Raw genomic sequence first — 9318 nt, 5'->3', positions numbered from 1 at the left:
CTGGGCAAGTCACTTAATCCCAATTGCCTAAAAAAAAAAAAAAAAAAAGACAGAGAGAGAGACAGAGAGAAACAGAGAGAGAACAATTGTGCTGGGAAGCTCACAGGAGTTCCTAACCAGTGAAAATATTGGTTTTGGAACTGTTTTATAGTTCCTTTCAGTGTTTTGATAGTTTTCTACAATAGTTCTGTACTGTACAGCCAAGTTTTCTCCTCCTGGCCTGTTCCTGACTTTCTCTGGACTTCAAAATCATGTCTTTACTGCTGTCTCACCCTGCACTTTCCTATGAGCTTGGGACCTCTTCACCCTGAGACATCCTACTATGCCAGTGGCCTGCACACCCTGGAATATCCCTTTGCAAGGCCTGCTCCTCTTCCCTCATTCCCTCCTGGGGCCTCCCTTTTGTGATGGGGCCAAGATCAGGTTGTCTTCATCCCCCTCCAGGCCCTGATTCTGACTTCCTTTGGACTTCAAAATCCAGGCTAGGTTCCTTCATTTTACCCTACTCCCTTTCAGTTTCCTTGTGTGTGCGTTATCTTTCTCTGCTAGAATGTAAGCTCCCTGAGGGCAGTGACTTTCTTTTTGCTTCTATTTGTCCCCAGGACTTGGCACAGTGTCTATCGCGTAATTAGTGCTTAATAAATGTTTCCTTCCTTCCTTCATATAAGCTCATGGGGTAGAGGGCTACCACGGATGATCCAGCTGAACCACGGTGTTAGAAAGTAAAGTGGAAAAAATGTGCCACTATTTCAATAATGATCCGCTTTTATCATTAGTGACAATGAAACCACTTGATCTGAACACCTTAGTGCCTGATGGGCTATACATTGAAATGCAACCTAGACTAATGAAATTGGGAAGAGTAACTGGACCAGATCAAATACTCACTAAAGAAATCCATGATCAAAGTAGCTGAAACTTGAAAGCATTAAGGACCATTGTATATTTCAAAAACAATGGGAAAAATCATGGATATTACTACCCCTAAAAGTGACACCAGTAACTCCCAATCTAAATGCCTCATTTCTTATCTTTATAAAAGTTACCTACATAGGTATTGAGGGTATCCTTGAGGAAAATATGAGAAGGAAACAGGCAGGTCTTCACAAAATAATTTTCTAAAGCAATGCAACTAAGTAAAGGAATGCAACTAAGCAAAAACAAACATATTCCTCATTTTGCTGCTAGCCTACTACCTCTATGCCAACACTGCTTTGGACAAATTAGCTCCTGTCTCCATCACGGTTCCTTGGTTCCTGTGTCAGGGATGCTGTGTCCAAGAGGATCCATAGCTGAGCTATGAAATGCCAACAACTCAGTAGGCTATAAGAAGGATGAGAAGAAAAAAAAAAGATGAGAAGAAATAGCTTGTAGTCTCTTTGGGTCCTGCCTGATCTGGAACAAAATTCTCTCTCACGCTTTCAGTGGGAGGGAGAGAGGATCCCTCCTTCCTCCACTTGTCCAGCAGCAGCAGCTATTATGCCAAAGAGCACACAGTTGGTGGTTAATAAACGCTTGCTGATTGTTTCCCAGAGTGGTTGGACCAATTCACTACTCCAAACACTGTCTTCCTACAGTCCCACCAACGTTTCCTGCTGTCATCATTTGTCATCTTTGCCAATTTCATGGTGAAACCTCAGAATCATTTCAATTTGCATGTCTCATATTAATAGCAACCCAGAGCAATCATTCAGATGGTTGCTGAGAGTTTGCACTTTGTTTCAACTGCCTGTTCATATTGTGACAAGAACATTTCTGGCTCAGGCTTCTTGCCACCACTGTGCTAAGAAAAACACTGCCCCAGTCTCTATCTTGAGCTTCCTGACACTGCTTGAAGCAAACAGGTCACACTTCCTGCTGAAGTCTGCAGAATCAAGCTTGGGATGTAAACTTCAGCTCTAGTTTGGACCAGCTCGTTCCCAGACTTAACTGATACAGACATCCTTATCATGCCTTTCAGTTGTTTGTTTCCTGCTGTGTATGCTCTTATCTTCCCCTCCTGCATTTTCTAAAATTCCATTCTATCCATCTTGCTTATGTATTCATATTCTATAGAAGGTTACTCAAATTAACACTCTGGGCTCACTCACTGGGAAGTTTTCCCCGCATAGCCTGCTCTGAGTATAATAAAAAGGTAGTTACTATCTCTACCATTGATTCAGTGATTAACATCAGTACCTAATCAATAGATCTTTGAATAACTTTTATCTCAGTATCCTTTGAGCTCTTATCTATTGGAGAATTGTTCTAGGTCCTAAATATTTGTATCAATTACAGTTTTATCAGAGATAGTGGATTTGAAGATATTTTCCTAATGTCAACAGTTTCCTTTCTTACTTTAATTAAGTCGATTTTGTTTGCACAAAAGCTTTTTGATACTACATAAACAAAAGTGTCCTTAAGCTAGGAGGCGCTGTGGTGAATAGAATGCTGGCCCTGGAGTCAAGAGGACTGACTCATCTTCAAATCCAGCCTCAGGCACTTCCTAGCTGTGTGACCCTGGGCAAATCATTTCACCCTGTTTGCCTCAGTTTCCTCATCTGTCAAATGAGCTGGAGAAGGAAACGGCAAACCACTCTGGTATCTCTGCCAAGAAACCTCAAATAGGGTCCCGGAGAATCAAACACGACTGAAAAACAACTCAACAACCTACCTCTTGTTGTACTCTACATTTTCCTTCAATCTATTGGCCTGAAAGTGACCACTTTCCATCCTCCTCGTAAGTTTTGCACATTGTTATTCTGGCACATTAAGGTTGCTTGTCCATTTGGAACTTTTTGTGACAGATGACGTTAAGAGAATGGTCTGAACCCAATTTCTGCCAAACTGTTTTTCAATAGGCAGATATGTGTTCTTGGTTTCTGGCAAACCCTGGGCTACTATGTTTGGTTTCTTCTATGTCTTCCTTGTATCTAATCTATTTCACTGCTCTATTTTCCACTTTTCAACAAGTGCCAACTAGTTTTGATGATTACTAGTTTGTAATAGAGTTCAACATGTGGTAACCCTCATCCTTTTTCATTTCAACTTTTCCCCATTATTTCCCTTCTGACCCTTGATTTTTTGGGCCTTTTTTGTTATATTCAGCTGCCAAATTGATATGGTTTTTTTTAGGCAATTGGGGTTAAGTGACTTGCCCAGGGTCACACAGCTAGTGTCAAGTGTTTGGTCTGAGGTCGAATTTGAACTCAGGTCCTCCTGACTTCAGGGCCGGTGCTCTATCCACTGTGCCACCTAGCTGCCCCCAAATTGTTATTTCTGAAGCACAGATCTTACCCCCTCCCCAAGAAGCGGCAGTGACTCCCTTTTGTTTCTATGACAAAATCCAAAATCTCCTGTTTATCATCAAGGGTCTGTTGATTAGGTACTGATTTGAAAGCCCTCCACAGTTCCCATCCAACCTCTTTGCAGACCGTCTTCATGTTATTCCCCCTCACACACCCTCTGCCTTTCCATGGGTTGTCCCCCTTGCCTGGAATACTCTCCTTCCTCATTTCTGCCTCTCAGAATGCCTAGCTCCCTTAAAGGTTCAGCTCCACATTTCTTAATCCCCTCATTGTACTAATGCACATCCCCTTCCTCTTCCCTTACACACACACCAATTATGCAGTATTTACTTTATATATGTAGTACCCTGTCTGGGCTTACTCTCCCAACCCACACTTGAACTGATGTGTTGAATTCCCACAGGGTGGCAGACGACAGTCAGGTGGCAATAGCTCCCCTCGGGATTCTAAGGAAACCCAGAGGGATTGTGACAGCTAGGTGGTACTGCAGTAGCTAGAGCACTGGGCCTGGTGTCAGGAAGACCGGTTCAAATCCAGCCTCAGACACTTAATAGCTGTCTGACCCTAGGCAAGTCACTTAACTTCTGCCTGCCTCAGCTTCTTCATCTGTAAAATGGGGATCATAATAGCACCAAATTTGAACAGCCAAAGAAAGTATCTGGAGCCAAGAGATGGAGCATCTTATTTGAGGAATAGCAAGGAGGCCAGTGTCACTGGATTGAAGAACAAGGTGTAAGAAGATTAGAAAGGTAGGGCTAGGTTAAAGAGTTCCTGTAAGGATCAAATGAGATAGTATTTGCTCTGCACTTATCACAGCGCCTGGCACACAGTAAGTACTTAATAAATATTTCCTTCCTTCCTTCCTTCCTTTCTTCTTCCCTTCCTCCCTTCTTTCCCTCCTCCCTTCCTTCTTTCCCTCCTTCCTTCCTTCTTTCCCTCCTTCCTTCCTTCCCCTTCATTCCTTCCCCCTTCCTCCCTCCCTTTCTTCCTCCCTCCTTCCTTTCTTCCTTCCCCCCTTCCTTCCTTTCTTCTTCCCTCCCTCCCTTCCTTCCTTCTAATACTACTGCTCATAAGCCCCCATCTGGTGCATTCACCAACATATATATCAATCAGTTGACATCAATTAGCTTTTACAAAGGGATATTTATTAAGAAAGTATAGCGAGGACAGAGAGTACAAATACATGCCCCAAATAGGAAGCCCATTCTCCCCTTGCATATACAATGGCCCTGGAGAGAGTGGATTCGGTGTTACAACAGTTAATTCTAATGCAGTGAGTACATATGTAGGTAACGCGTGGGGCCAAAGAGAACCTTGTAGTGGCTGACCCTAGGAGTCATCAAGTCTTCACTAACTTTGCATCAGGCTGTGGCATTACAGTGGATGAGTTGCCCTCTTGCTCCACAGGGCTGGTTCCTTCCTATAGGGTCTCCAGGTTTCTGGGTCAAACTAATGTGCGCTGGGCCATGTGGCTCCTGCTGCTGGATCCAGGGGTTTCTGCTACTGACTAGAGTTGCTGAGGGGGACCTCTGATGGTTCTTCTGAGCTTTGGAAGTTCACAAGGTCATACCCTGGTTACTCTCATTTCCAGATATTCATTTACCTAAAATCAGGAAAAAATAAACCAAAAGAAACAGGTAATGTATGTTCGTAGGTACATGGAGGCTAGAGGTAGGGAATGGAGTTCTTCCCCAGCCCTGCAACTCACAGAACCACTATGAGAACTCCACTAGAGACAAGACTGAGAGGTCATTCATTCAAACTTTTACATGCCCTTTCACCTCTGCCTCAGCCTTTACTGAATCATCAGCCCATTGGCCCTTCGGCCAATCAGAAAACTTTTCATCATCCCATAGCACTAACTGGGGGTCTTCACGGCTAAAATTGACTTCCAAAGTTCCATGTATTAGATTGACCACAGGCAAAGAATACTGCCCATGCCCTGTAAAACCCACCAGGAAGGAAAAAGCTAAGCATGCTCTAAGGATTAGTTCCTCGTTGACCATCCCCAGTAGGCAATTTTTAATGGACTTATCTGTGTATATTTCCCCTACCCAGTATTCATTTCACTCTTCTACCATCTCTTCTCCTGACCCTTTACACCTCTCCCTTAAATCTTCCCTTCCGTAGGTCCTTTATGTCACATCATGATACCACATTGTTCTTTCTTTGACCACAGTTAAATTTCTTTTAAAAATAATAACCTATGAATAAACAAACAAACAAACCACAAAAACCCAAACACTAACATTGCATAGTAGACAGGAAGCTCATTTGGGAGTCAAATTGCATTGGTAGAAAAGCTGATCAACAGAAATCTCACAAACTGATGAAATTACAGGTCTTGTAAAGAAAAAAAAAACCCTACAAATATGAAAAATATTGATTTCATTACTTAAGATTTTACTGATTATTATATACTTCATTCCTTTTCTTGTGTTTCCATTGCTTGAGGGATTTGTTTGCAAGTTGAATATTCTGTTCACTTCCCTCCCTCTCTCTCTCTTTTCCTCCCTCCCTTCCTCTCTCTTTCTCTCTCATCCCTCTCTTTCTCTCTGTCTCCAATGCCTCAAATGCCTCTTTCATTTGAAGTTCATCTTTTTAAATGGACGAATATAGGGGCAGCTAGGTAGTGCAGTGGAAAGAGTACCAGTCCTGAAGTCAGGAGGACCCGAGTTCAAATCCAGCCTCCAACCACTTACTAGCTGTGTGACCCTGGGTAAGTCACTTAACCCCAATTGCCTAAAAAAAAAAAAATAAAACAAAATAAAAAATTAAAAAAATAAATAAACTGATGAATAGACTCAGCTTTGAAGTTTATAACATTTGGAGTTATATCTTGAAGTTGCTTTGCTTTTAGGAATGTACTATGTTTCATTTTCTTCCATGATTTCTCTTGACTATAAAACAATACTGGGTTATTCTAATTAGCTTTCCTTCATACTTGAAGGCCTTTCTGCCACGTTTGCAAAATCTGTTGCTTGTAATTGACATTGTAAATTGTGAAGTTTAGCCGACTTTTCATCTCCCCCCAGCTAGATTCAACTCCTTTGTCATCATGCCCTCAAGCCAGATACCTTCTCCCACTCCCACCCCTAGATTTGTAGCTTTTTGTGTGTTTTGTCTTCCCCCAATAGATTGTAAGCTACTTGAGGGGAGGGAATGTCTTTTTTTTTTTCCTCATTTGTATCCCCAGCACTTAGCACAGTGCCTGGCACATTGTAGGCATTTGATAAATGTTTACTGTATTATATTATTTTCCCCCTCAATTCTCATTGGAGGCTCTAATTTCTAACCTAATTCACTCTTAATATTTTCCTGTAACACTTTTATTTTTCTTTGGAACCATTCTGGAATTTATTGATTTCTAGGTAATTTGTAGCATTGTCTTTTTGAACACTTACTAGCTGTGTGACCCTGGGCAAGTCACTTCACCCCGACTGCCTCACCAAGGGAAAAAAAAAAAGGAAAATCATTTTGGCAGCTGGAGGATGGATTGGAGTGGGGAGAGCCTTGTGGCAGACAGACCCACCAGCAGCTATTGCAATAGTCCAGGTGGGAGGTGATGAGGACCTGCACCAGGGTGGGGGCAGTGTCAGAGGGTATAAGGGTTTGTATTCAAGATGCTGCAAAGGTGAAATTGGCAGGCCTTGACAACTGCTTGGATATAGGGAGTGGGAGAGAGTGAGGACTTCACCTAGGTTTTGAGCCTAGGGAACTGGAAGGATGGTACTGTCTTCCACAGTAAAAGGCAGCACTGCAATGAATAGAGCACTGGTCTTAGAGTCAGGAGACTCCTTTTTCTGAGTTCAAATCCAGCCTCAGACACTTCCTAGCTGTGTGACCCTGGGCAAGGCAGTTCACCCTGTTTGCCTTAGTTTCCTCATCTGTCAGCTGAGCTGGAGAAGGAAATGCAAAGCAGTCTAGTATCTCTGCCAAGAAAACCCCAAATGGGGTCAGAGAGTCAGACAGGACTGAAAAACAACAAGTACAACTCTAAATGATTCTCCACCCATAGTAGGAGGGAAGAGGAAAACTATTTTTCCCTTTGGCCCTTTTACAACTAGCAAAAAACTGTGTCTCAAAGATATGATGTGACTTGCAAACCTGAAAGGGAAGTTTCTTGAATGTCAATCTCATTTCTACATCAAAGAGCTTATAGGATCACATTTCCAATTTGCGCCCAACACTGGCTCTCTGACTTTTCGGGTCCATTTCAAAAGGTGATATTAGTTCAAATTGGTTTGTAGCTCAAACTTAGCTGAGAGCAATTTCTGAGGCTGCCATCCAGAGTGGAACATTTCACTTGCCTATTAATCACAGAAATACAAAATGTCAGAGCTGAAAGGTGCTTTCGGGACCATCTATTCTAAATTCGGAGAGAAAAATTGAGGCTCAGTGAGGGGAAATGACTTGTCCAGATTCGCATAGCTAGTATGTAGGTCTTCTGAATTCCTACCAGTTCAGAGCTCTCTGTTTCCCTGTAAATGTCAGATACATTAATAGCTTGCATTCCAAGTACCACATTTTTCTTGCAAAGGACAATTTCACTGCATTACCAGTTTGCTGGTAACGTATCACAGCTAGAATTCTGTTTTTGCCCCTGAATGGGCAACACTATTCCTCCTTACCCCACCTCTACCCTCCCCCCCAAATAACAAGGGGTTTCTAGGAAAAGATATTTCCAAAGGAAGTCTTGCTTGCACCTAAAGTTAACCTGCTAGTATGGATCAGTCAGTCAGTCAGTCAGTCAGTCAATGAATATGGGGAAGTTAGGAAGGGGTTTTTCTTACAATTTCAGTTTTGGACATTTGGAGTTTAAAATGTCTACAGGACATCTAGTCCATGAATGTCTAATAGGCATTTGGAGATGTGAGACTTGAGATCAGCAGAGAGGTTAAGGCTGGATAAGTAGATTTGAGAATCATCAGCATACAGATGATAATTAATTCCATGGGAGCTGATGAGATCACCAAGTGAAATGGCATAGAGGGAGAAGGAAAGAGAAGCCAGAACCGAGCCCTGTGGGACACCCACAGTAAGCAGGTATGACCTAGATGAAGATCCAGCAAAGGAGACTAAGGAGCATAGTTACAAAGTGTTTTCCAAAATGGTTGGATGAGTTCACAGCTCCACCTACAATGCATTAAAGTGCCTGTTTTGCGCAGCCACTCCAGCATTTGTCATCTGTCTTGTTTTGTCCATTTAGTCAATCTGATGGCTGTGAGGTGGCACCTCAGAGATGTTTTGTTTTGTATTTTTCCAGCTATTACTGATGTAGAGCATTTTTCAAATGGCTACTGATCGTTTGACTTTCTTCCTCTGAAAACTGTCTATTCCTATCCTTTGACCATTTATCAATTGAAGAATAGCTCTTTTTCTTATATATTTTACTTGGATCCATATATATACACACACATACATATGTATACATTATATATATTTTTAAGAGAAACTTACTGAAAAGATTTTTCTTTCCAATTTCCTGCTTCTCTTCTAATTTTAGCTGCATTGGTTTTATTTGTGCAAAAACTTTTTAATTTTATGTAATCAAAATTGTCCATTTTACCTCCTGTGAATCTCTCTATCTCTAGTTCAGTCATGAACCCTTCCCCTATCCGTGGGTCTGACGGGTGATTTCTTCCATGCTCCTCTAATTTGCTTATGTCTTTGTATGTCTAAATTATGTTCTCATTTGGAGCTTACCTTGGAATACAGGGTGAGATATTGGTCCATATCTAGTTTTTGCCAGATTACTTTCCAGTTTTCCCAACAGTTTTGAATAGTGAGTTCTTTTCCCAATAGAGAGCTTTAGATTGATCAAATACTAGGCTATTGTGTACATCTGCATATACTGTGTACCTAATCTATTCCACTGATTGACCATTCTACTTCTTACCCAGTAACAAATTGTGATGATTACAGCTTTGCAGTATATTTTGAGATATTTTCCTTCCTTTTTTTTATATTGATTCCCTTGATATTTGTACGGGCCGCACGCCGACCTTCTGCCAGTCGTGCGCCAGTACCC

General features: G+C 41.8%; 1 long non-coding RNA gene across 5 annotated transcripts in view; it reads right to left on the bottom strand.

The window, feature by feature from the left end:
• Positions 1-4429: 4429 nt before the first annotated feature.
• The window catches only part of LOC114025447, a 52321-nt gene continuing 47432 nt past the window's right edge, over positions 4430-9318 (bottom strand). For all 5 annotated transcript variants that reach the window (XR_003567022.1, XR_003567023.1, XR_003567021.1 and 2 more), the window contains one exon: positions 4430-4890. This is a non-coding gene — a long non-coding RNA (uncharacterized LOC114025447). The remainder of the gene's footprint in view (positions 4891-9318) is intronic.

Source organism: Vombatus ursinus, unplaced genomic scaffold, assembly GCF_900497805.2.
Source record: "Vombatus ursinus unplaced genomic scaffold, bare-nosed wombat genome assembly UNPS02004677.1, whole genome shotgun sequence".
Taxonomy (NCBI): domain Eukaryota; kingdom Metazoa; phylum Chordata; class Mammalia; order Diprotodontia; family Vombatidae; genus Vombatus; species Vombatus ursinus.
This window is presented reverse-complemented; position numbering and strand designations above follow the sequence as displayed.